Source organism: Dipodomys merriami, unplaced genomic scaffold, assembly GCF_024711535.1.
Source record: "Dipodomys merriami isolate MVZ:Mamm:240054 unplaced genomic scaffold, mDipMer1.0.p SCAF_1432, whole genome shotgun sequence".
Classification (NCBI taxonomy): Eukaryota; Metazoa; Chordata; class Mammalia; order Rodentia; family Heteromyidae; genus Dipodomys; species Dipodomys merriami.
In genome coordinates this window covers 44,337-72,317 of record NW_027202752.1, presented here as the reverse complement: position 1 = coordinate 72,317, position 27,981 = coordinate 44,337, and the positions used below count along the sequence as shown (strand labels likewise).

Here is a 27,981-nt window from a genome sequence, read left to right as displayed (position 1 = left end):
GCAGGAGCTGGGTTCTGGCTTCGGTGATGTTTACTCAGTAGGCTGGCAAAAGGGCTGAGGAGCGGGAAGCTGCGCTCCCATTAGGATCAGGAGTCTCTGTGACCCGAGAACCCCCTGCGGAGCCAAGGCAGTGTGAGCATGAAGGCAGGCTTGGGGAGGAGGAGAGCCTAGTGCCGGATCACCCGTGCGCACCTTGTGCAGGTGCATCGGTGCCTCCTCCCTCTCCTTTCCCCTCCACAGCAACAGTGCATGCGCCTGTCTAGGCGAAGGCAAAGCTGAAGCGGGTGAACTCTCCCAATCAGAGCCCGGCATTCTCCGAGTACGTATCCTGGAGCTGCCCGCACTGGGCAGCGGGAAGCGGGAAGCTAGAGGCTGGTGGCAGGCGGCGGGAGCAGAGGGCAGGCCCCACGGCTGGTGGGGGGGCGGGACGTGAGACTTGGGCATAGCCTGGAAGGCCCGAGAAAGTCCTAGGAGCTGTGTGTGAGGGAAGTTCCTTCTTTGCTCAGCCCCCAGAAGTGGGGGCTGCGGGGGGCGGGGTATTCCCCCTTCCTCTCCAGGCTCCTAGAGGCCCTCAGGTTCCAACAGTTTTCATTTGGGGCCTCCTACTCGGAGGCTGGGAGCTGCCTCTGGGGTCTAAGGACCTCTGGACCACAACGCCCCCAGAGGTAAAGGGTTCGACTGGGACGGGAGGTGTGGAGCGGAGCCGTGGGGGGAACGGGGGTCCCCGGGCTGGTTTGGGCCGCTGCGGGGCCCCATCGTTAGCCGGGACAAGCCTTCCCAGCCAGTCCTGGCCCACTGCAGCTAGATCTCGGAGGAGCATCCTAGGAAGAGAAGAGCAGGTAGGACTCCGCCTCCCCACAGTCAGCCCCTAGGGGCATAGCCACGCCATTCACTCATTCGTTCATTCCTCATCATTTGTCATTCATTTGTCAGCCTTTTGACCTTTTGGCTGATATTTCACGTTTTTAGGCCAAACTATTTTATTAGTCTATTACTCTTGAACATTTTGTGTTTGTGGTAGACTTTACTTTTTTTTTTTTTCAGGTTGTGGGGCATGAACCCTAGGCCTGGTCACTGTCCCTCAGCTCTTCAGCTCAAGGCTAGTACTCTAGCACTTGAGCCACAGAGCCAATTCCAGCGTTTTCTGCTTATGTGGTGCTTAGGAATTGAACCCCAGGGCCTCATGCATGCAAGGCAAGCGCTGTACCAATGAGCCACCTTCCCAGCCTGGAGACTTAGTTCTTGGTACTGTGTTGTGTCTTCTCCTTAGTCTCTTTATTTGAATAATTTTTTTAAATCCCCAGTGGTCCTTTCTGAGGCTTGCTTAGTGGGAGCAGAGACAGAGCACACTGGTATTTTGTTCCTCTTTTTAGTCTTCAGGATGTATTTTTTTCTTTTTTCTTTTTGTTGGCCATGATACTTGAGCTCCAGGCCAGTGCGCTGTCCCTGAGCTCTTCAGCTCAAGGCTAGGGCTTTCTACCACTTGAGCCACAATGCCACTTCTAGCCTTTTCTGTTTATGTGTTGCTGAGAAATCGAACCCAGGGCCTCATGCATGTGAGGCAAGCACTCTATGGCCAAGTCACCTTCCCAGCCCCTTCAGGATGTCTTTGTACGTTCAAAATGTCAATAATTATTTCATTATTTCTTTCCCCTTCAACAAATCACTTCAAGTTTTACCTGTTCCCTTTCTTAATCAGGAATAATGTTTTTCAGAGTTCTAGGTTAAGTAATAAAAACTGAAGGACAGGAACTTGATATGGCTGCTGGATGGGTGGGTTGGTAGTACAGAGTGATGGGAGGGGTGACTGATCAAGACTCAGTGTACAAACAAATGTACATGTAAAACTATAACCCTTTTGTAGAATCATTAGAAGATAAAAATGAAAAAAAATTAATAACAAAAACCCATTGTCTTCTTAGAATATTAGATTTCTGTGAATAGACGTTCTCGTGGTTTATTAGTATTTGCATATATTTGGATGCTGTGAATTATTTTCTCTCTGTTTAGTATATTTACCCAGAGATTCCTTAATACTGAAGTAAGGTAAATTGGCTCTATATAAGTTGAAGTATCTCCTATAGAAGAGGTTTCTAGGAAGTAGGCAGGCTAAAGCAAGTGACAAGTTCTCTTTCCTTCTTCCTTTTTTTTTTCTTTTGTCAGTTGTGGGGCTTGCACTCTGGGCTTGGGCACTGCCCCTCAAGGCGAGTACTATACCACTTGAGCTACAGCGCTACGTCTTGTTTTCTGTATGTTTATTGGAGATAAGAGTCTCATGGCCTTTCCTGACCAGGCTGGCTTTGAACTATTCAGCCTCCTGAGTAGCTAGGATTACAGGCGTGAGCCACCAGCACCTGGCTCCTTCTTCCTTTTATCTTTTTGCAAGAAGGCCTTTGAAAATTACCGTAGATTATATTATTAAAAGGTAATTTATGAAGAAGGCCTTTTGTACACATTAGTAAAAAAGATTTTTATAGAGATATCTCTATGATCAAGAGAGTTAATCATTATTGTTCTTTTCTATGTTGGTATTGGGCTTGAACTCAGGGCCTGTTGCTCTTACTTAGCTTTCTTGTTCATATATGGACCTCTACCACTTGAGCCTTGGCCCTACCTTTTTTGCTGTTTTTTTAATTGAAAGACCCCAGACTCACTGGGATGCTTTCTTCAACGGGAGGGCACCCCAAGAACCAAGACTCCAAACCAGCAGATGCAACAAGCAAGAGGATTTTATTAGGCGTTTGCGCAAACGGTCTCCCTGTCGAAGGCAGACTGGAAGCCCCGAGCAGAGGTTACAGGCACTTTTAAAGACAAAAACCACAGGATTAGCATAAGACCCCAGGCTCCCCAGGATTGGCTCAGCTCTGCACAGGAAGTTTTGTAACACTTGTTGAAAACTAGTTGGTTCCCTAAGGGGGGGGGGAGGCTTCTCTGGAGGGGAGTCCACATAGTTACAGGCTCCCTAGTTTGCTGGGCTCGCCAGATGGTCTTTATTTTGAGCCCCCTTGCTGAGAGTTTCTAAACAGGGCGTTAGAAGAACATATCTATGTTTGCAGACCCTGTCCCTGGGCCGGCCTGCATCTGGACTTTGTAACTTTTTAACTTATTTCTGGGAGGGGAAGAGTCAGTGTTAGCGCAAGCAGGTTTACAGAAGCAGAATTAGCAGTTAGCATATTAAAATGGACATGGCCCATATAGTAAAATGGACATAGCCCCAATTTCAATCTTTCATTTATTATTATTTTTTTGAGATGCAGTCTCAAAGACTTCTGACCAGGATGGTTTTAAATTTTAATTGTCCTCTTATCAGTGAGCCACCAGTGTCAGCTGAATTTTCTTGCTTTTGTTTTTTATTTTTGTTTATCAGTGAGAGTTTACCTGTCGAGAGAGATAACTGTAGTTTTCTTTCCCAGGACTTGCTGAATTAAAAAAAAAAGGGGGCATTTTAAATTGTATATTTTATTGGATTGTTAGCTTTTCAAAAAAATTTTTAGGGCTAGGAAGGTGGCTCAGTGGTAGAGCACTTGCTTTGCATCCCTGAGGCCCTGGGTTCGATTTCTCAGCACCACATAAGCAAAATGAAAAAAGATGGAAGTGGCGCTGTGGCTCAAGTGGTAGAGCACGAGCCTTGAGCTGAAGAGCTGAGGGACAGTGCCCAGGCCCAGAGTTCAGGCCCCACGACCGGAAGAGCTGGCCCTCAGCTCTTTAGCTCAAGGCTAGTGCTCTACTACTTGATCCACAGCGCCACTTCCAGCTTTTTTCATTTTGCTTATGTGGTTCTGAGGAACAGAACCCAGGGTCTCATGCATGCAAGGCAAGTGCTCTACCACTGAGCCACCTTCCCAGCCCCTTTTTGTTTTATTTCTTTTTCATGTTTTTTTTTTTTAATTTCTATTGAGGAACGCTGAATAAAAGAAACCACAAATCACCATTGGACCTTTTATTTGGGAGTGGTTTGGACTTTTCAGTTGCAATATAGTTTTACAACTATCTGGTTGGGCAGAGGGAGTAGGTGACTAATGCCTGTAATCTTAGCAATTCCTGAGGTTGAGATCTGACTCTCTTGGTTCAAATCCAGCCAGGAGACTTGTTACTCATCTACAATTAACCACTAAAACGGCTGGAAGTGCAGCTGTGCGTCAAGTGGTAGAGTGCTAACCTTGAGCCCGAAAACTCAGGCCTTGAGTTTTAGCTTCAGGACCAGAACCAACAAAACAAAACAAAAAACTTCATTAGGAGTAGCTGCTTGTTTTTTTTTTTTTTTAAAAGAAATAGAATTATCTGTCCTGCAGTTGGGTACTACATATTCCATTTCCAAGTTCAAACATAATTTGTTATTATTTTTCCACAATTATTATTTTTTGGATAACTTTTCTTATAAAATATTAAAAGTAAATACCTGTTCTTTCAAGAAGGATCATGTTTGTGGGTTTTTTTTTTAATGTTTTCGTCATTTTTGCTTCCAATGCTTTTTTTGGTCCATTGTGGGGCTTAACCTTGGGTACTGGGTGCTGTCCCTGAACTCTTTTGGTCAAGGCTAGTGCTCTCCCTCTTTGAGCCACAGTGCTACTTCCAGTTTTTCTGGTAGTTATTTGGAGATAAAAGATTCTCATGGGACTGGGAAGTTGGCTCAATGGTAGAGTGCTTGCCTCACATGCATGAGGCCCTGGGTTTGATTCCTCAACACAACATAAGCAGAAAAAGCCAGAAGTGGCGCCATGGCTCAAGTAGTAGGGTGCTCGCTTTGAGCTGAAGAGCTGAGGGACAGCGCCCAGGCCCAGAATTCAGGCCCCACGACCAAAAAAAAAGTCACATGGACTTTGTTGCCCAGGATGGCTTTGAATTTTTATCTTCAGATCTCAGCCTCCTGATTAGCTAGGATTACAGGTGTGAGCCACCAGTGCCTGCTGCTTTATAAAAATAAACCCTTCTTTGAAAAAATCCCTTGTGGGGCTGGGAAGGTGGCTCAGTGGTAGAGCGCTTGCCTTGCATACATGAGGCCCTGGGTTCGATTCCTCAGCCCCACATAAGCAAAAAGTAAAAAGCTGGAAGTGGTGCTGTGGCTCAGGTGGTAGAGCGCTAGCCTTGAGCTGAAAAAGCTGAGGGACAGTGTCCAGGCCCAGAGTTCAGTCCCCACGACCGGACCAAAAAAAAAAAAAAATAAAAAAAAATAAAAAATCCCTTGTTTGTTATACAATAATTTAAAAAAAATTAGCAACCAGCCTATAGATCCAAAGGAAAATAATCAGTTCTTTCAGGATTCAAATATAAACTTGCTGTTGTATTGTTTATTATATTAACAGACTTTAGTCCACCTAACCTGTAACACAGACATCTTGAACAATTTCAATCGCCAATAAAGAACTATATCATTAAGAAACAGTGGGGTATTTTTAAGGAGTTGCAAGACTTACCATGAGTGTAAACTCTTCAAATAGTGCCACTGGTGATACTCAAAGGTAAGCCTCCAGTCTCTTTTTTTTAGTTGAAAAATGCTATTCGTTGCAAGGAACAAGTAATTGTGACTGTCAGAGCTAATTGGAAGAATTTTGATGGAAGCATAAAGGAAGTAAAAATATCTTGAAATGGAGCAAACAGGATGATGGCTTATAAACATAGCTCTGGGTCCAGAGATTCTATAGGGATTATTATGCTTCTTTGTGAACTTTATTAACTCTGTGTATGTGAAGTTTGTCCTGAGACTAGAGCTTTGGTTGTTCTTTTCCATTACTCTAAATCTTTTACTTGTGTCTCTGCTTATTTCCACTTGGGTTTGGCCATTATTTCATTTTGCCATAATGTCTGTGATTCTAATTTCTCTTGTTCATCTCAGTAGCCCTAATTGCTTCTGCTTAAGCATTCTTTTAGTTTTAGCTCTACTGTTAATTGCTCTTGTACTTTATCTCTCAGTTTACATTTTGAGAAGATGCATTTAATTGCATCATTTGAAGGTAGAATGAGATTTTTTTTTCTGTTGGCCATGGGGCTTGAACTCTGGGCCTGGGTGCTGTCCCTCACCTCTTCAGCTCAAGGCTAATGCTCTACCACTTGAGCCACAGCACCACTTCTAGTTTTCTGGAGGTTTATTGGAGGTAAGAGTCTCATGGACTTTCCTGCTTGGCTGGCTTTGAACCGAGATCCTCAGATCACAGCCTCCTGAATAGCAAGGATTACAGGTGTGAGCCATCAGCGCCCAGCTTGCTTCATCTTTTTTGTATCATAGATTCCTTTATACCTTTGAGTAAGGTGATTAATTTTAGTTCATTCACCTATGGTAGGTGGAGTACAGTATTCTAAGGTATTACAAAACTGGGCCCTTGAGGAGAATTTAACTTTCTATTAAATATAGTTTTAAAAAAGGTAAGTACAGAAATTGAACCTATATATGTAGAACTTTTTTTTGTCAGTCGTGGGACTTTGAACTCTGGGCCTGGGCGCTGTCCCTCAGCTCTTCAGCTCAAGACTAGTGCTCCACCACTTGAACCACAGCACCACTTCTGTTTTTTTGGTGGTTAATTGGAGATAAGAGTGTCATGGACTTTCTTGTCTGCACTGGATTTGAACCGTGGATTCTCAGATCTCAGCCTCCTGAGTAGCTAGGATTACAGGCGTGAGCCACTGGCACCTGGCTATGTAGAACTTTTATAGTCACATAACAGAAAAATTCTGCTAAATCTAAAATAATTGGGGATTATATTCTGTATATTTAATTCTGTTTTCAAAATAATTTATTTAAAAGATATTCTAGGGCCTGGGAAGGTGGCTAAGCAGTATATTGCTTGCCTTGCATTCATGAGGCCCTGGGTTCGATTCCTCAGCACCACATAAGCAGAAAAAAGCCAGAAGTGGCGCTGGGGCTCAAATGGTAAAGTGCTAGCTTTGAACTGAAGAGCTCAGGGACAGGGCCCAGGCCCAGAGTTCAGGCCCATGACCGAAAACAAACAAACAAACAAACAAACAAACAAACAAACAAACAAATAAATAAATAAAATCTTTTAAAAAAGATATTCTACAAGCCAGGTGCAAGTGGCTAATGTCTATTATCTTAGCTACTCAAGAGGCTGAGATCTGATAAATGTGGTTCAGAGTCAGCTTGGGAAGTCAAATCCATGAGACGTTTATTTATTTATATTCTTTATTTGTTTTAAATTTATTCTGTAAACACTGTATAGAGGAATTACAATTACATGGGCAAGATAATGAGTACATTTCTTTTTATTTTTTTGTCGGTCATGGGGCTTGAACTCTGGGCCTGGGCGCTGTCCCTCAGCTCTTCACCTCAAGGCGAGCGCTCTACCACTTGAGCTACAGTGCCACTTCCGGTTTTTTGGTGGTTTATTGGAGATAAGAGTCTCACAGTCTCTCCTGCAAGGGCTGGCTTTGAACCTCGATCCTCAGATCTCAGCCTCCTGACTAGGTAGGATTACAGGCGTGAGCCACCAGCGCCCGGCAATGAGTACATTTCTTATCAAGCATTGTAGCCTCCTCCTTTGTTTCCCCTTCCCATACCTTCCCAACCTCCCCCTACCCCGCCCAGTTAACCAGCAAAAAGCTGGAAGCAGAGGTATGGCTCAAGTAATATATTACCAGTGTGAGGAGGAGATTGCTGAGGGATGCTGAAAGGCCCTGAGTTTAAACCACAGTAATGGCAGATACAAACTGCAGAAGCATCATGAGGGTTGGGAGGGGATAGTCTTTTCTCATACTTAATTTGGCAAGGATAGATCTAGATGGTATACATGTTTGAATGTAATCCTACTTCTTAGAGTTTACTGCCAATAATATTTTGGGAAATATTTGTCCAGACTTTTTCCTACAAAAGTATTAATATATTAATGGTACAATAGTTCACATTAGTTTCATTCTTTTTTAGTTAGGAAAGGGAAAATGACTAGAAATCTTTCATATTATTAGTGGCTACAGTATTCTTCATAATTCTAGAATTTGAAAAAAAATTATTTAAACTACCAGTAACATATACATTTGTCTTTTAACAGATTCTAATTCATATCATGGAATATGTAGTATTTGTCTTCTTTCACTGGACATATTCTTGAGCTTTATCATGTTGTAGCCTGTATCAAAATGTTACTTCTTTTTTTTCTTTTTTTTTTTTTGTCGGTCATGGGGCTTGAACTCTGGGCCTGGGCGCTGTCCCTCAGCTCTTCAGCTCAAGGCGAGCGCTCTACCACTTGAGCTACAGCGCCACTTCCGGTTTTCTGGTGGTTTATTGGAGATAGGAGTCTCACAGTCTTTCCTGCCCGGGCTGGCTTTGAACCGCGATCCTCAGATCTCAGCCTCCTGAGTAGCTAGGATTACAGGCGTGAGCCACCAGCGCCCGGCTAAAATGTTACTTCTTTTTATTGCTGAACATTCTATGGTATGGATATACTACATTTTGGTTATCTATTCAGTAGTTAGTAGGTGTTTGAGTTGTTTCCACTTTTTTTTTTTTTTTTTTGTCAATTATGGGGCTTGAACTCTGGGCCTGAGCACTGTCCGTCAACTCTTAAGCTTGCTCTACCACTTGAGCTACAGCACCACTTTCGGTTTTCTGGTGGCTTATTGGAGATAAGAGTTTCATGGACTTTCCTACTGGGGCTGGCTTTGAACAGCGATCCTTAAATCTCAGCCTCCTGAGTAGCTAGGATTACAGGTGTGAGCCACCAGGCCTCTGCTTTGTTTCCACTTTTGACTTCTATGAACATTTGATACAATTCTTATGTCAGCAGGGGGCCTGTGGCTCACACCTGTGATCCTAGCAATTTGGGAGGCTGAGATCTGATGATCATGATTGGAAGCCAGCCTGGACAGGAAAAGCCATGAGATAACTCCAATAAGGCACCAGAAAACTGCAAGTGGAGCTGTGGCTCAAAGTGGTAGAGTTCTAGCCTTGAGCACAAAAAGCTCAGGGACAATGCCTAGGTCCTGAGTTCAAGGCCCATGACCATACCCCTCCCCCCAATCTTTATGTTGACATGTTCTTTCTCTTGTTGAGTTGATTCTTTTTTTTTTTTTTTTTTTTTTTTTTTGAGTCCAGTAGTGGGGCCTAAACTCTGGACTTGGGCGCTGTCCCTCAGCTCTTCATCTCAAGGCTAGCACTCTATCACTTGAGCCACAGTGCCACTCCTTTTTAGTCAATAAGCCTGGCATGGTGGTGCATATCTGTGATCCCATCTATGGTATAGCTTAAGTGGGAGGATGCCTGGCTTGAATGAGACTTGGAGTTTAAACAGTTCTCATTAGAGGAACTGTTATCTGTGCTGAGGTTTGAATTCAAGTCCTTATGCATGCTTAGCTGGCATTCTGCTGCTTGAGCCATGCCTCCAGACTGGCTTTTTTCTGGCTATTTTGGAGATGTTGTCTCTAGGACTTTCCTCCCCACGCTGGCTTCAAACCTTGATGATCTGGATCTTAACCTCCTGAATAGCTAGGATTTAGTGTGTGTCACTGGCACCTGGCTGGAGGGTCTCTCCCAACTCCATTGTCTGATATTTTTCAGCATTGAACACACATTGAATTATTTTCTTCAGAATGTCTACTTTTATTTCCTTTAATTATTTCTTTTCTTCCAGAAAGGCATTATAGGTTAAAATGACATATCATGGAGCCAAACTGTGAAGTATGAATTCAATTTGTCTAATATTAGTCCTGTTAAGTAGGGCAAATGACCTTATTTTCCTGATTTGTAAATCAGGGTCATAATGGTATCTCTCTAACAGGTATCTATCTAGCAGTGTTAAAAAGATTGAATTTATGAGGCTGGGACTGTGGCTTAATGGTTGAGTGTTTGCCTACCATGCATGAAGCCCTAGGTTTGATCCCTCAGCAGGTACCATATAAACGAAAAAGCCAGAAGTCGTACTGTGGTTCATGTGATAGAGTATTATCCTTGAGCAAAAGAAGCTCAGCGACAGTGCACATGCCCTGAGTTCAAGTCCTAGAACTGGCAAAGAAAGAAGATTAAATTTATATGTTTAAAATGCTTAGATGAGATTTTTCTCCCTCCCTCCCTTCCTTCTTCCTTCTTCCCTTCCTTCCCTCCCTCCCTCCCTCTCTCCTTCCCTCCCTCCCTTCCTGACTCCCTCCCTTCCTCCCTACCCTTCTGTCTCTCGTGCTTTCTTTTCTTTTCTTTTTCCATTGGTCATTGGTCATGTCTTGAACTCAGGACCTGGGAACTGTTCCTGAGCTTTTTTGTTCAAGGCCAGTACTCTACCACTTTGAGGCAGAGTTTCACTTCTAGTTTTTAGGTGGTTAATTGGAGATAAGCATCTCAGAGACCTTCCTTGTGGGGCTTGCTTTGAACTATTATTATCAGACCTCAGGCTCCTACGTAGTTAGGACTACAGAAGTGAACCACCGGTGCCTGGCTCAGATGAGTGTTTGTAAAGCAATATTGCTTTTTGTTAGCAATTTAGGTTATGGTTATTATTATTATTATTATAATTATTTGGTAGTGGGGTTTGAACTCAGGGCCTAGGTGCTGTCGTTGAGCTCTTTGCCTCAAAGCTAGTCCTCTACCACTTTAACATGGTGCCACTTTTGGCTTTTGAGTGGTTAATTGGAGATAAAAGTCTCCTGGTGACTTTTATGCCTGGGCTAACTTTGAACATGATCCTAAGATCTCAGCCTCTTAAGTAGCTAGGATTATAGGTGTGAGCCATCAGTGCCTGGTCTATAATCACATTTGATAATTCTTTCTATAGATTTTTTTTGTTTGGTCATGGGGCTTGAACTCTGGGCTTGAGAGCTGTCCCTGTGCTCTTCAGCACAAGGCAAAAGCTCTACCACTTGAGCCACAGCACCACTTCCTGTTTTCTAGTGGTTTATTGGAGATAAGAGTCTCACGGATTTACCTGCTCGGGCTGGCTTTGAACTGTGATCCTCAGATCTCAGCCTCCTGAGTAGCTAGGATTATATAAGGTGTGAGCCACCATTGCTGGGCTTCTATATCGACTTTTAACCTCAGTGGTCTTCTTCTTTTTTGTTGTTGTTGTTGTTGGTTGTGGCGCTTGAACTCTGGGCCTGGGCACTGTCCTTCAACTCTTCAGCTCAAAGCAAGCACTCTACCGCTTGAGCCACAAAAAAAAAAAAAAAGTAGCATCTCATTTTGTGTGAGTAAACAGAGGATTTTTTTTCTTTGGCGATCATGTGGCTTGAACTCTGGGCATGGGCGCTGTCCCTCAGCTTGTCCTGTGCAAGGCTAGCAATCTACTACTTGAGCCACAGTGCCACTTCTTGTAAACTGCTGATTTGAACTGTCAGAGCAGTGCTTCCTAGCCTCAGTTTTGTGTTGGTCTCTTGTGTAAGGTGTGTAAGGACCAAGGCCTTACCCAGTATTCCCACTTCCAGCTTTTCCTGTTGTCTGTCTGTAGAGGACTTTGTGTATTTATGAGTTTTTCCTGCCAAAAGTTTTTGCTTTTGTATCTTAGTCATTCTCTGGCCTCTGAAATCTCAGTCATATGAGTGTAGCTCATGAGGACAGCCATAATGTGTGAATTTGAAGACACTGTTCTTAATGGCTTGCTCAGCGAGTAGCATCTTTTGCAGTACAGCTCCAACCAGAAGTAATGGAACGCAGAGGGAGTCTAAGATCCAGACTGTTACAGAGAGGTTATTTCTCTAGATACAGACAAATGCATCTCTTGTCTGGGACTGAGACAATGTTCATTTTACAAGCTTTTCATATGATTTTGATTCCGATGACCCATGAGCCACTGTTTTGGAAAACAGTATCATTCCCCAAAGATCGCATGTAACAAGAGGGTATCAAAGGACCTCAAAGGAATTAGGGGCTCTAGTATTTATTTAGTACCAGTTTTCTTTTTTTTTTTTCTTTTTGTCAGTGGTGGGGCTTGAACTCTGGGCCTCATTGACCCAAACTCTTCAGCTCAAGGGTAGGGCTCTGCCACTTGAGCCACAGTGCCACTTCCCATTTTCTGGTGTTTTTTGGGAGATAAGAGTCTCATGGACTTTCCTGCTCAGGCTGACTTTGAATGGTGATCCTCAGATTTTAGCTTCCTGAGTAGCTAGGATTAAAGGTGTGAGCCACTGGCACCAGGATACTTAGTGCCTGTTAGAACTCTGGCACTGAGGGCTGGGAAGGTGGCTCAGTGGTAGAGCGCTTGCCTTGCATGCCAGAGGCCCTGGGTTCGATTCCTCAGCACCACATACGCAAAAAGAAAAAAGCCGGAAGGGGTGCTGTGGCTCAAGTGGTAGAGTGCTAGCCTTGAGCTGAAGAGCTGAGGGACAGCGCCCAGGCCCAGAGTTCAGGCCCCACGACCGGACCCCCCCCCCCAAAAAAAAGAACTCTGGCACTGAATTTGGCATGCAATAATCTTGTTACTTTAACTTGTGCAGATTCCATCCAGTGTCCTTTGGCTGAATTGACTTTTTAGGAAAACATTTTTTAAATTTTTTATCTTTATTGAAAAGATGATGATCTGGGGTATACACTTACATAAGTAAGGTAATGGATACATTTGTTTTTAAATAGTGTTAACCCATCCCTATTTCTCCATGTTACCCATCCCTAGTCCCCTTCCCCACAGTTGTAAGGTTCATTTCCAACTTAGTGCCAAGTGAGTATTAATGTTGCATTACTTCATCCTTTGTCCTGCTTTTTCTGTGATTCCCTTTCTTTTCCAAAGAATGAATAAATTTATATAAAAGACACAAGGTACAGAAAACTATAAGAGGAAAAAAATAATAACTACATACAAGATATGAAAAGAGCCTCTTCTTTCTGATTCCTGGAGTTCATGTTGTTATGTTTCATTATATGTGGTCCTATGCACTTAGCAATTTGGGGTATTGAGAGCTTGTTACAGAATATCATAGACATATTGTAGTTCTTACAAATGAGGCAAACCATGGGTCATTTTTAAAATTATTGTGAAAATGCTGTACAGAGGGGTTACAATTACATGGGCAGGGTAACGAGTACATTTCTTATCAAGAATTGTTGCCTCCTCCTTTTTCCCCTTCCCATCCCTACTTACCCCCACACCCCTACTCCCCCACCCCCACACCAGCCAAAGTTGTAAAGTTCATTTTTCAACATAACGACTTGTACATATCATTGTAGCAGTGGGTCCTCCTGTATCCAGAGTTAAATGATTTGTTTTTTCCTTTCCTCTTCACAAATTATACCAACATCAAATAGAGTGAAAGCAGGGGTTATACTGTGGGGGAGGGACGTACAAAGCAATAAAGAACTCATCTTATGTAACAATCCCAAGAAAGGAAAAAAAAAACATTTGAATCCTTATCTTGGAGTCATTTTGCATAACATCAACTTTTCTGATCTTTTCTGCTCGTCTACCTCACCCCAGTTAAAATGGCTATAATCAGGAACTTTAATAACAACAGATGCTGGAGGGATGTGGACAGAAGGGAACCTTACTGCATTGTTGGTCTGGTGTAAACTTGTTCAACCACTTTGGAAAGCAGTATGGAGGTTCCTCAAAAGATTCCACATAGAGCTTCCCAATGACCCAGCAATCCCACTTTTGGGCATTTACCTAAATGATCACAAACAAGGACATTCTAAAGCTGCCATGGGTCATTTTTAAAATATATATTTATTGTAAGATACATGGGTCAATATTTAATAGAACCAGATCTCATAGACTATGAAATAATTCTCCTATAATCTATTAGTCTCAAATACCCAAGCACCTCTTTTTATTTATATAATACACATACTGAAATGAACTCCAAAGATATGGAAATAACTATCTTTTTTCTTAGTTTTTTTATTTATATGATGACTCTGTGTTCTTTACCTTATAGATAGTGTATTCACATGAACATCTGTGGAAAGGGAGGGGAGGGCATAGAATCTGAGGGAAAAGGGTGAAAAAGTGTGGCAGTGGAGTGTACTAAACATGGATGAAAGCCAACTATGCAACTCGTGGGTGCAGATAGAAGAGAGGGAATGGGAGAGGATGAGGGAAACAGATGATACTCTATGTAAGGAAATGTATTTATTACCTGGTGAATGTAAATGTAATCCCACTGTATATCACCTCTAAATTAACAAAGTAAATAAAAAATGTAACCAATTGCAAATATTAAAAGGTGGCAAAAGCAAGGTTCATTTCTGTCATCCTTGCTACTCAGGATGCTGAGATCTGAGGATCACTTTTCAAAGCCAGCCTGGGCAGGAATGTCTGTGAGACTCTTCTGCAATTAGCCACCCAAAGAAGCTGAAAGTGGAGCTGTGGACTGAGTGGTAGAGCACTAGTCTTGAACACAAAAGCTCAGGAACAGCACCCATGCCCTGAATTCATGGCTCAGAACTCACACACACACACACACACACACACACACACACACACACACACACACACACACACACACACACACACACACACACACACACACACACACACACACACACACACACACACACACACACACACACACACACACACACACACACACACAACATGGCAAGAAGTGTATCATTAGATTTTTTGGTGGGGCCACCACCCTGCTTTGACCATTTCATGGTCTCTTCAGGCTCCTGCTCTTCACCTCTTTGGACACTAGGTGGCAGTGCTCCCCCATAATAACCCAATGGCACCAAAGTTTAGGGCTTTTCTGAAGTCTCTCCAGGTGGTTTGCTCATCCTTACATCACCCAGATATAGCAAGAATCCTGTCAAGATGGCTTAGTAAGAATCTCACCATCAAAACATGATTCACTTTAATATCTTCTTAAAGAAGATTTTTGAAGTTCTGTGCTAAGAGGAGCAAAGACCAAATATATTTCCATCTACCACCCGTCAATTCATCCATCCATCATCCATCTATCTACCCATCCATCCCTCATCCATCTCTCCACCATCTGTCCATCCACCCATCCATCCATCATTAATCCAATCCCATTTACTCATCAGTCATCCATAATCCATTCACCCATCCAATATCTACACATCATCCATCCACCCACCCAATCTATCCATCTATCATCCATGCTCATCCATCCACAATCCACCCATCCATCCATTCACCCACTCAATTCATCTATCATCCATCTTTCTACCCTCCATCCCTTATCCTCCTCTTTACCATCCGTTCATGCATCAATTCATCCTCCATCTGTCCACAATCCATCCATCCATCCATCCATCCATCCATCCATCCATCCATCCATCCATCCATCCATCCATCCAAACTTGGAGCATTTCTTTTTCTCAGAAAAGTGCTATATGAATTTATTTTTTAGGTATAATATGTTAAAGATTCGTGTCATTTAGGAGAGAGCGTGTTGAACACTTCACATCCTCCGGGGAGATAATTGGTATCTCTCTAGGGACTGGTGGGGTGAAGGCTGGGGATGGTGGCAGGAAGCACTGGCACACCAGCAACAGTTTTAATTAAGTTTTTTTTTTTTTTTTTTGGTCAGTTGTGGGGCTTGAACTCTGGGCATGGGGATTGTCCTTCAGCTATTCAGCTCAAGGTGAGCACTCTACCACTTGAGCTACAGCACCACTTCTGGCTTCCTGTTGTTTCATTGGAGTTAAGAGCTCACGGACTTTCCTGCCCGGACTGGCTTTGAAACGTGATCCTCAGATCTCAGCTTCCTGATTGGCTAGAATGAAAAGCTTGAACCACCAGTGCCCAGCTGCTATAGATACTTTTTCAGAAAGTCCTTGCAATTTTGCCCAGTGTCAGCCTCCGACTGAGATCCTTCTACCTATGTCTTCTCTGTAAATGGGATGACAGGTGTGCCCTGATGTGCTCAGCCCCTCTCCCCTTTTGCAGATGGGTTTCAGGAAGGAATCTAGACTCACTGCAGTCATGTCCTTGGCATGACCTTAACTAAGCTCTGCTTATCTTGCACCTCTGAATTTGGATTCACCATCCAGCCTTCTCTTCCCAGAGAGGTTGTTCTGTGAGGCTAGGTGAACCCTTAGGGGTTTGTTTATCCATGAGGAGTGCTGAGCTCCAGGTCACAGCACTGATCTCTAGGTGTATAGGTCCTGTCCTTGCTGGAGTTGGAGTAACACCATCTTGTAGCAAGTCATTACTTAGCTGTTGGACCAGGTGAACTGCAGCACACAAGACCTCCTTCCCTTGGCTGGATCCTGGGTGACAGCAAGCAGGGTGCAAGCAGGCCATCCCATATTCCACCTGCAGCTACTCTGCGGGCTTGACACTAGGTGGTGCTCTGACCTAGATTCTGTTAAAGACAGAGTCACAGGAGAATTTAGGGATAGTAGTATATGTGTGTCTGTCTTCCAGGGTCCTCGTGATGACTCTCTGGGTGGTACAGGCTAGGGGCTCATAGCTGTCTCCTGCTCTGTAAGTAACCCCTACTAAGACGTCCAGTCTGCCCCTTTGGACCCAGCTCACAGGCCCCCAGCTCTGTGCAGAGCTTCCCAGGAAGTTCACACCACGGTCTGCCCTTCCACTGGCAATGCATACAGGGCCTTGGGCTTACCTGGATGGCCTTCCAAGTGGCTCTGTCCCGGGGCATCCTGAGGATCTGCTGAAGGTCAAACCCCCTGCCCAAGCTCAGGGCTACTCTCTGACTCACCAGGCTCCCTGGGAGAGAGACTGGCTGCCTCAGACCAGGCAGGCCCCAGGTTGTGGCCATGGCAGGGGGAAGGACCCAGCCACAGGGTAGAGGCCTGTGCTGCCTTCTTCACTGATGCCCCGAACACCTGGCTTCACCATTGCCTCTGGCCCAGCCCCATTTCCTCTGGGTGTTGTCCTGTCCCCTTTCTTCACCTTTGTGGTGGCACAAAACCATTCTTCCCGTCACCAGCATCACCAGTGAGGGGCATGTGACCTAAGCCCAGCCAATCACAGCACTCCAGCCCCTCTCAAGAGTGATTGGGGACTGGGAAGGTGGCTCAGTGGTAGAGTACTTGCCTAGCCTGCATGAGCCCTGGGTTCCATTCCTCAGCACCACATAAACAAACAAACAATAAAAAGAGTGGTCCAGGAGGTGGGTGTGTGCCCAAGAGGAGCCAATAAGAATGCCTCTGCAGACCCAAGGTGGGCCAATGGGAATACCTCTTGTTCACCCATGGAGGGCCAATGGGCATTTCTCCTGCAGACCCAAGGAGGACCAATGGGAATGCTTCCTGCAGACCCAAGGAGGGCCAGTGGAAATGCCTCTGCAGACTCCAAAGCTCCTGCAAAGACAGTCTGGGATTCCAAACTGCTTGGTCCATGCTTGCCACGAGTCAGACCAGTGGCAGTTGGTGTCATGGCTGAGGTTTGAAGGTGGGAACTGAATCCCAAGTGAGGAGAGTGGGTCTGTGGTGTGGATTAATGGAACAGAGTTGGTCAGGTATGGCAGGAGGGCTCCTGAGGTTGAGGTTCACCTAGGTCCTGCTCTCTGATCTGGCATCTTCTGCCATGGCCTGGTGCAGCAAGTTTGCCCTTGACCTTGAATGCTGGAGAAAGAAACTTCCATGTCTTCTAAACCAGCCCACCTCATGTATCATCATGGTAGCTCGAACCACAGGAAACAGTCCCCAGCATCCGTAAGGGAAGTGTAGATAATGTGAACATAGAGCTGTAAAAAACCCTGGGGGAATCTCTGTCCAAGGGAGACTGGAGGAGAGGGAAGAAGACTGCTTTGTTCTCTGCCAAGCTCAGGCTGGACTTTCGGGGCCAGCACTCCTCTCCAAGGGTGGTCTGTGGAGCCATGGAACCTTCCAGCAGGGCTGGTGACAGTGGCCTTTAGATCCCCCCTCAGCTGAGGTCCTCTGGTGCCTGGGGGATGGGCCCCAGCTGCTTGACATCCTGGGAAATCTCAGCCTGCACTCAAATCCTAATTTATATCGCTGGGAAGGTAATTAATGCACTCATGTAAATTCCTTTTTACTGCTGAGTTTTGAGTAACAGGTGTGTAATTATTTCCAGCTTGCCTTTCAAGACAATTCTAAACCGCGGGCTGTTAAGACCTTAATATTCTTCAGGGTTGCCAGGGATGGTATTTTTCCTGGATCAAATTCATCCCCCCTGTTGGGGCTGACATTATTGGGTTACAAATTTTGCTTCAGGAGGCTGGAAGGCTTAGCCGTGCGTGTGTGTGTGCGTGTGCGTGTGCGTGTGTGTGTGTGGGTGTGTGTGTGTGTGTGTGTGTGTGTGTGTGTGTGTGTGTGGGTAGGTGGGTGGGTGGGTGGGTGGGTGGGTGTGTGGGTGTGGGTGTGTGGGTGGAACAGCCAAGGCTGGCCCTGGCCCTGTGTGTATTGCTATTTTTTATTTTTGCAGCCTGGTCTCTTCTTTATTGAGTCATGGATATTCCTTGCAGACCTACTATGAGCACAGTTCTACGAGGATTGTGTAACAAGTGCAGCAGCTAATGAACCTTAGGGAAGATTAGTTGTGGGCACAGAGGGATGGGGACGAGTCCTGAGGCTTGAACTCAGCGCCTGGGCACTGTCCCTGCAGCTCCTAGCCTGGCTGACCCTGGCTGATGTCTTGGCCTTGGGCTTCAGGGTTCTCAGCTGATAGTTGAAATGATATGGGCCCAGACAGTTGGCGTCCGGCCCTGCCCCGCTTCCCAGGAGCAGTGGGGCATGGGGCGTAGATGCTTGCCAAGGCAGCCCAGCTGGCTTCCAGACACCAGCTCTGCGGTGGGCTGGGCGTGGGCCACAAGACCCAGGTGCCCCTTGGGGAGTCTGGGCAAGGCCTGAGTCCCAGTCCCGAAAAGGCCCAGGGCTGACAGCTTGGCCAGCAGCCCCACACCATGGGCAGGCAGTGGAACCTGTAAGAGGCACGGCCTAGAGGCGGAAGTGATGGTATTGGAAAAGTGGCCTAGAGACCCCATGCATTTGAGTCGTGGCCTAGAGGGAGGAAGTAAGAGCATTGGGGTCTAGAGAAGAAAGTAAGGCCATAGGGGTGTGGCCTAGAGAAGGAAGGCTAATGGGGGCGTGGTCCACAGGGAGGAAGTGAGGTCATTGAAACTTGGCCGGGCAGGGGCTGTTAGGGGCCTGGCCCTGCTTTTCCTCTGTCTGTCTCCAGTGGGGGTGAAGCCATTTTGCCCCACCTGGTGATCTCCACCAGGTGTTCTACCCCTCCACAACCCAAAGCAACAGGGCCAAGTGGGCCAGAACAAAAAGAAACCTTTCATCCTGTAGGCCAATTGCCTCAGGTCTTATGTTACAGATGGGAGAATGAGGAGCACATGGGATAGCATTGGATCAGGGTGTGTTTTGGGATACACACATACAACATGCAAGCACACGCAAACACATGTATGCACACACAAGCATGCACACATGCACATGAGCATATATACATCCATATACACATGTGCACAGACACAAACACACATACAGTTCATGCACACACATGTACACACACGGAGGCTTGTTTCCTCCCGCCCCTCCCCCCATTTCCATGTTTCCCTTCAGCTCCTTGTCGGTTGCATTATCAGGAACTGCTTGATAAAGGAACTCTGTTGGATGATGACAAAAATTGATTTCCAATTCCCTGCAGAATGAGTTCATCATCACAGTGGCACGAGCAATTTAGCTTAGACTCCAGGCCTGCCTGGGATTATAGCTCACACTGACAAGTCAAGCCCCTGGAGGGTTTTCCTGTGAAGCCCCAGGAGGATTTTGACAGGGAGGGGAAAGAGACATTCTCAGAGGGGTTTGTGTGGGGGTGTGGCCAGAAGGGCATTGCTGCTTCAGGGCCCCTCTGAGGCCACTGGTGGGAAGTAGTCTCCCAGGCTGCCTTCCATGGAGCTGTGGGAAGTTGAGTCCTGCTCAGCTTGATCACTCAAATGTGCAGCTGAGAGAGAAAGGATCAGTTTCTTCGGTATAGGAAGCCCTCAGATGGTGTCCGTGGAGGGTTAAAGGAGGTTTTCAGGAGTTTGGGAAGTGGCCTGCATGGCCTGGGCCACTGACTATGACAGGCCAGCTGATTGGTTGAGACCCCATCTCAAAGATAATTGGAGTGAAGAGAGCTTGGGTGTGGCATGAGGCCCTAAGTACAACCTCAGTATGGCCCGCAAAACATTTCAGACAAGCCCATTTAAATGTGTGTGTGTGTGTGTGTGTGTATGTGTATGTGTGTGTGTGTGTGATTCTGCTCGCCCTGGTGCCCTGTAATCCTAGCTATGCAGGAGGCTGAGATCTGAGGATCGAAGTTCGAAGCCATCCTGGGCAAGTAAATCCATGAAGTTCTTATCTCCAAATAACCACCTAAAAGCCAGAAGTGAAGCTGTGGCTCAGGTGGTAGAACACTAACCTTGAGCAAAAAAAGTGAAGGGATAGCACCCAGGCTCTGAGTTCAAGCCCAAGGACCAGCCAAAAAGAAAAAAGAAAAATGACTAATTCTCATTGTGCATCAAGTGACAGTTGCTTCAAAGCCACTTTTGTTGGGCCCACAAATGAACTAAAAGTGGGGGCAGAGTCTCATACCTCTAACTCATGTTGTATGTGTCTCTGCTCTGAACCATTTTTCCAGCCATTGCTTTGCAATCACTTTAGGGTTCAGGAAGGACCAGACAAATTGATAATTTGACAAGGGATGAAGCCACCACTGAGGGCCAGCAGAGCTCCTCAGGACAGATCACCCCACAGGACACAGGATATGCTCATCCTGACCAGCTGAGACAGCCATCATGCCTCTCCAGAATCCACCAGAAACAAGGACCAGAATGATCACCACCTAGGCCACACAGGGACTGGTGGCCATTTTAACTTGGCATACCTTTGTCCTCAAGTCTCCTTATTTTTTATTTTTTGCCAGTCTTGGGGCTTGAACTCAGGGCCTGGGCACTGTCCTGGAGCTTCTTTTGCTAGTGTACTATAACTTGAGCCACAGCACTGCTTTTGTTTTTTTCTGTGTATGTGGTACTGAGGAATCAAGCCCAGGGCTTCATGCATGCTAGGCAAGCACCCTACCACTAAGCCACATTCCCAGCCAAAGTCTCCTTATTTAACTGAAGGCAAATGTCTGTACCCCAAAAATAGCTGATGATGTGCCCAAGCTGTTTTCCACCCCATCGCCACCATGGAAGAATTGTCCTTTACATGCCCCTCACCGTGTCCCTTTATTTGGAGTGGAGCTCTTGTGGTTTGGATCTGGGGTGTAAAACACTGGTTTCCAGAGGACAGCTAGCCCAAACCAATCAATGGGTGGGTGGATGGATTGGTGGTGATAGGCTCCCATCTTAGTAGCCAAGGTAGTGTGGTTGTGCCACCTTATTTGCACTGATTAGGTAGATGCATGATTGGAGATTACCACATAAATAGATACTATGATTGTAGCACCCAACATTCAACAGTTGGTACTCCATGTAACAAACTCCCTGCCCATGATGCAGGGGGTGAACATCTGCTTGGATCCCTCCCATCCTGCCACATGTGCCGAGCTCTGGGGGCAGTGAGCAGTGAGCAGTGTCAGTGTCTGTCTATGTCTCAGGAGAGCCAAATTCCTAACTCCACCACCCTAGTGGCTGGAATTGCAAAATTACAGGATATATGCATATATATCTACATATATATGTATGTGCCATATACATATTTATGTATATATATACACATATATATGTGCGTATTTGAGCTTCAGTTTGTGGGAACAGCCAAGACCAGTTACTGGATGATGGAAGAGTTGTGTTGGGGGCAGGGCACCTATGGCACCTTCTTTGTCCTGTGGCCAGATATTCCCAGGGGCTGAGACCCCTACTGGGCTGTCACTTGGAGCCACTGCTGGTCTCCTTCCCATGGGGGATTCTGCAGGATGTTGTGCCCCTGTGTATGTACGTAGGGATGGCAGTCATGCTGTGGTCTCCTGCCACTCATTTATGCTCCTCTGGAGCCTCCTTTCCCAGTGTGGAGAGCCTGAGAGAACTCGTTGAAGTCAAAGGCACTTGGACTAATGGCATAATTGCTCTCTGAAACCATTTGCAAAGTAATTATTGACTATTTTTAGGTTGATCTAGCTTTTTTTTTTTTATCCCCACTAAGTAATGAAGCTTTGCTTGGGGTGATGGGGTGGGGAGCAATCATATACACACACACAGTTAGACAGAACAGAGGTCCACTCTTTGCCACCGTTTTCTTTTCTACCTGCTTTAATGCAATAGCAGAGATGAAACAGCACCCTCCCCGCCCCCCCAGCCCCAAGCCAGCGGGTGAGTGAATGGGCCCCTGGAGACCTCTGTGTTCTTAGCCCTGCTAAGGGACATTTTTGGTATTAAGATGCACTTTCAAGAAACAGCAGCTGGAGAACTTGCTGAGACTGGCAGTTCCTGTAAGGACAGGAGGTCCTTGAGGCCCCGAGGTTAGAGTAATGAAACCCAGGAATTTTCCAAGTTGCTCTCTTGAGACTCTCCCTCCCCCACCAGGGGGCTTCCTTCTTCCTCTACTCCCCATCCTTCTATGCCCTGAAATCCTGTCCTTCATTTGCTCGCTGCTCACAGCAAGCTAATGGAGACACATAGTACAGTATTCACATTTAAAACATGGTTATTAGTGCTCCATTAGGATAAATGAGGTCTGTGGAAAACCAGCCCATGCATTTCGGTGTCTGCTTAGTGTATCCATTGTGCCCGGATGGGGTCCTCGGAGCCACTGCCCGGGGAGAAGGGGTGAGCTCTGCCCAGAAGAAACTCCATGTGCAGGGGTTGGTGATGGGAACCAGGGTCACACAGGGGGGCTGAGACTGGGGTGAGCTTGGTGGTCAGAGCCCATGGCCGCAAACAGCTATCAAGGAAGATGGTCACCTTTTGGGGAATCAGAAGTGCTCTGACTGACCCATGGCAGTGGGTCAGGAGTTAGGAGAGTGTGGCCATGGAGTGACAGTGGGTATAGATTCTGGAGCACCGTGGCCATGGCAGTTGGTAGGCATCATCCTTCACAATGACCAGCAGGGCCCTGGCTCCTCACATCCGAAGAGCCAGGTGCAGCTGCTCATCACCTGACCCCTCTTGAGACCATGGATCACCACTTGACCTCTCCTAAGACCACGAACTGTCAGTCCACTTCTGAAGCCACCTTTGGCCAGTTCTGAACGTACTGGTGACCAGGCCCTGCTTTGCCTCTGCTTGCCTCCTCTCCTCCCGCCCTGATTCTTTCTGTTGAACCTAAAGCAAACATCTCTCTCCAAAGATGGCCGAAGACATACAGAAGAGCTGTCATTATCCATTACCTGACACAGACATCCCTTTTCTGCCCTTCGCTACATGTCTTTATTTGGCTCAGAGGAACTAGTGGCCCTATGGAATGTGGGGCTCCTGGTGCTGTGGTTGGGGGGCCCTGACTCTGGTTTAAGCACTGTGTGACCTTGGGAGATCCAGGGTCCAAAGTGACCTTCATACTTTATCCTTTCTCCTCCCTGGGAGCTCACGGAGCCGCTTGCTGATGGTGCTAGAATGGGCTCAGCCTGTCTCACTGCTTATGGTGACCCATCCTGAGGAAGAGGGGGGGGGAGGCAGGTCTGTGCTTGATAGCACTCACCAGAAATCCTAGCACTTGCAAGGCTGAGGCAGGAAGATCAAGAGTTCTAGGACAGTCTGGGCTACTTATGAAAGTCTGAAACATCCTTCTGTCAGGGAGTCAGCTGAGCCTGCCTCTGGTCTGAACTATACAGGATCCCTCAGTCACTGGAGCTTTCCTCCTCCTCCTCACCTCCCTTCTCCTGCTCTTTGTCCTCTTCCTCTTCTTCCTCCTTCTTTGTGCCAGTCCTGGTGCTTGAACACAAGGCCTGGGTGCTGCCCCTTAGTTATTTTTTTTTCATTTGGTCAAGGATGATGCTCTACCACTTGAGGCACAGTTCTACTTTCAGCTTTTTGGTGGTTAATTAGAGATAAGTGTCTCATGGACTTTCCTGCCTGGGCTGGCTTCAAACCGTGATCCTCATATTAAAGCCTGCTGAGTAGCTGGGATTACAGGTGTGAGTCACAGGTGCCCTGGCTGTGTTTTGACATCTTAATGGAGTTGGTAGAAGGGTACTAACTACTTTTTCTTCTGATTTCTGAGTTTGACACTTTTAATATTCATTAAAAATGATACGATTTCCTTGTTTCTGCATCTCTCCTGCCTCAGGGGGTCTATTTGCATTTGTAAAGTTCCAGAGTCCTTGGCAGGTTTCTTCCATTTGGAAATAAGGTGCCAGGACCGTTGTTGCCCTATGTAAGTCCCACATGTAGCCTCAGCTCTGAGTTATGACTCAACAGCTCCATAAGGAGTAGAAACAATTTATAATGATGAGATTTATCATGGAGATAAATGGCTACCACTTGTTAATGGTGAGATTGATTGCTGTAAAATTTATCTGCTCAGTGTCTTTTGTTAGTAAGGCCAGGGAGATTGCACAACTCTTAATCCCTTCTCAAAAAATCAAGCTGTCCCCTATCCTCAGTGAGGAGCCCAGGGGAGATGTCCAGGAAGAACATACATCGATCAAGACTTTCCAAGGGTACCTTAAGTTATTATTATTATATTGTGGTGGTACTAGGATTTGAACAGGGCCTCGCCTGCTCAGCAGATGCTCTACTTGAGCCATGTCCCAGTTCTTACTGCTTAGGTTAAGGATGGGGTGTTTACTTTTGAAATAGGGTCTCATGTTGCCAGGGCTGGTGTGAACTTCCTATTTGTATGATACTCCCACATGCATAGCTGCCACTACAACCTGCTTATTGATTGCAATTGTGTGTGTGTGTGTGTATCTGAGCTAGCTTTAAATTGTGAGCCTCCTGATCCCTGTCTTTCAAGTAGGAGCCAGATCCCACCCAGCTGTGACATCCTGGATGGATGAACCCATTGGTAGAGTCAGAGCCCTCACAATCCAATCACTTATCAAGGCCCTGCCTCCTGACAGTTCATTCAGCTATGATGTCTGGTGGATGAGCCCATAGGTGGAATCAGAACCTCTATGACCCAATCATTTCTCTCATCTCCAGATGGCAGCAAGCTTTCAACCCAGGAGCCTTTGGACCCTATTCATGCTTCCCAGATGAAGAAGATGACATAAAGGGATGGCAGAGATGTCTGGTTGCAGTCCTAATGCACCAGTTGATCAAATTAAGAGGACAACAGAGATAGGGACTCAGAGCTCTAAACCCAAGGAGTGGAAGGATCTATCCTGGAACCATCCACTAACAGATTTTGGCTGAGTGAGAAGTTAATGTCTGCAGTGCCTAGCTGCTTTTATTGGGGATAGAATCATGCATTTGGGGCTGTAACGGATGTGGGGGGACCTATGGAAGATGAGGCATAGAAAACATTCCACCTGCACATTGCAAAGTTCGGGCCAATGGCTCCTCTTTCTCCTCTCACTGAGAGTCAGCCTTTGGATGGTCGGCTGGGGAAGGAATATCCAGTGTCACCAAAAGGCCAGAAAATCCCCAAGCCAAATCTCCTCTATCAGGTTGATTATTTTTCTTCCCATAACTAGTAGCAGGTATTTGGCTGTGTCCATTAAAAGCCATTTCATGTTCCCTTGACAAAGGAGATTTTTATTTAGTGCTGTAAGATCAATAATGAAGCATCTCATGTGAACTATTAAAATGGGAAATGTTTGCTGGGCTGACAATTGTGCTATCAATACATACCGAGTAATACATTGAGGACAGCCAAATGGACCAATAGCTCTTATGGAAAAGGCTTAGCAGGGCACCCTGGCTGGGACGCAGCTGCCGTGCTGGCCTTCGGGGCTGCATTTGGAAGAGTCCTCCATAGATCCCCAGCAGTCCTCCATCTCAAGTGGGGTGGGACATGGCTTTGGCTGCCTGAGCTGCTCACACGCATGTTTTCCATGTGGTGGAGAGCTGTGTAGAATAGACTCCTCTCCTTGCCTTCTCAGGGAGGCCTAGAGCAGTTTCACTCTGGACTGCAGTGTCCATCTTGGCCCATGCCCCTAGACATGATGTCCTGCCTTCCTGCCCCTGTGCTCAGTGCCTGGGACTCCAGACCTGCAGACCCTCTGCCCCCTAACTTCCCACCAGTCTGTCATTGACTTGCCTCTGAATCTATAGGTTTTGTCTCCTAATTCTTAATAAAATGTTTCCAGGACTTTTCCTCCACTTCTGTCTACTGAACACCATTTTTTGTAAACCCTCTTCTCTATCCTCCTCATCACCACTCCCACGTCCCCTCCCTCCTCTCCCAGTAATAGGGCTTGAGAAGTCCTAGCCCTGATTGTTTGGTCAACTTGACTGGATGGAGAAACTTGGGGGAGACTGGGGAGGCTCACTTCTGCCCATGTCAATGATGGATTTTGAAATGATCCAATCATATCAGGGTGATGATCGTGAATGGATTCATCAGATCATGATGTGATCAGTGTACATCTGATCATCAGTGGATTCATCGGATCATGATGTGATCAGTGGATCTGATTATTGATGGATTCAGGATTTGATTAGACCCTTGGGAGCTGGTGGAAATGACGGGGTCTGGGTGGAGGAAGTGGGTGGCTGGGAATGTGTCCTTGGAAGCTGTATCTTGCCTGGCCACTTCCTGTTAGTCCCATTGAAAGACAACCTATGAGGAAGCTGAGACAATAGCAAATCAAAACCTGGCAGGGCTTCTGGGATCATTTAACCCCTCACTCCAGAACTGGGATGGGAAGAGCAAGAAACACAGGTGCGAGCTCCTTCACACCAAGGCACCAGCATATGCCTGCCTGTCGCTGGAGGTATTTTTTTTTTAGACACAATCTCATGGGGAAGGCAGCCTGTGCAGTCAGCCACAGAATCTGCCTCCCAACGTGAGTGCAGCCTCTTTTCAACTCTGATAGCAGCTGACAAGCCAGAGGAAATGGTTTCCACTTGTCACCAAACTTAAGGTCAGGGAGGTGGTACCCTCAGCCAACACCCATTGTCTCTGCTCAGAAAGCTCTCTGTACATCTTCAGTAGGTGCTCCAAAGAGACACCATGCCACAGGCATGACCATGTCTGCATCCTACCTACCCACATCTGCAAACAGCTAGGTACAAAAAAAAAAATAAAAAACACCTGGAGAGAGACAAGCTGAACAACATGGATGGGAGGGCCAAGAGGAGACAGGAGGTGAGTCATTAAGAATGTGGACCAAACTCTGTAAGTTTTCAAAGGCACGTGGCTCAGGAAGAGTGGGTGAAGACCTGTGGCCTATTTAGATGTGCTTTAAATGTAGCTGTTCCTCCCATTCACTCCAAGCTTCAAATCTTTACCATGAGAAACACAACAGAAAACTACCCAGACTCATTAACATGCAATCAACTGGGAAGCAAAGACATGCTCTTTGCCATTGCAAACAGGTGAAACATAAACTGGCATATTCTTTTCCAATCTGAAGAATTTTTCCTTCACACACAAACTAGCCATGAAATATGTATGGGGACAATTCTGTACACACACAAAAATCCTCGATTGAATTTATGGGCAAATTCCAAGGAATAGTAGGTCAAATGATCAAATAAGGGAAATAATGTTAAAAACAAATATCCCCAAACACATACCACCTTTCCTAAAGTTTCACATGCTCCTGTCATAGGGATGAGGATGAATGCAAATACTGCAATATTACAAGTGAAATGGATTAAAATCAGCTGTTGTCAGATTGGGGTGTTGTAAATGTGATCTATAAGGAATCGCTAAGAGGAAGTTATACAACATGGATTATTTCCAACTCCAGAAATAAGCAACTTGGGTTTTGATTTTTCCTTTCAGGGCAGACACAGTTCACCCTTTCACATTGTAAATCTCACTAGGGCTGAATAATGCTCTCACAAGAACTGACAAAGAAAGAATCAGTCATGTCAGACCAAAAGGCTTCCTTCTGTCTGCTCCATGCAGCTTTCTTCCAATAGGCCAACAGGAATGTAAAATCCTGTTCTCAACTATCCCTCATGCTCACCCCATCTTTCAATTAATGACACTGCAATCAGATCGATAGAATGCAAAAAGACCTTTGCATTTCTATACCTAGTAATTTGCTGAGTAACTCCAGCCATAAAATGTGACTTGGGGGAAAAAAACCTCAAGGAAAATGAATTTTCTCTTGACGTAGCAAG

The 27,981-nt window shown here is 45.8% G+C and overlaps 1 long non-coding RNA gene across 2 annotated transcripts; it reads left to right on the top strand.

Moving 5' to 3' along the window:
- Window positions 1-28: 28 nt before the first annotated feature.
- Window positions 29-26,050, top strand: LOC138826561 (uncharacterized). Of its 2 annotated transcripts, none has more exons than XR_011371754.1 (3): window positions 29-319; window positions 5,304-5,459; window positions 24,886-26,050. It is a non-coding gene; the product is annotated as an uncharacterized lncRNA (long non-coding RNA). The 2 variants fall into 2 exon arrangements; XR_011371753.1 differs by lacking the exon at window positions 29-319 and adding an exon at window positions 582-839.
- The last annotated feature ends 1,931 nt before the right edge of the window (window positions 26,051-27,981 follow it).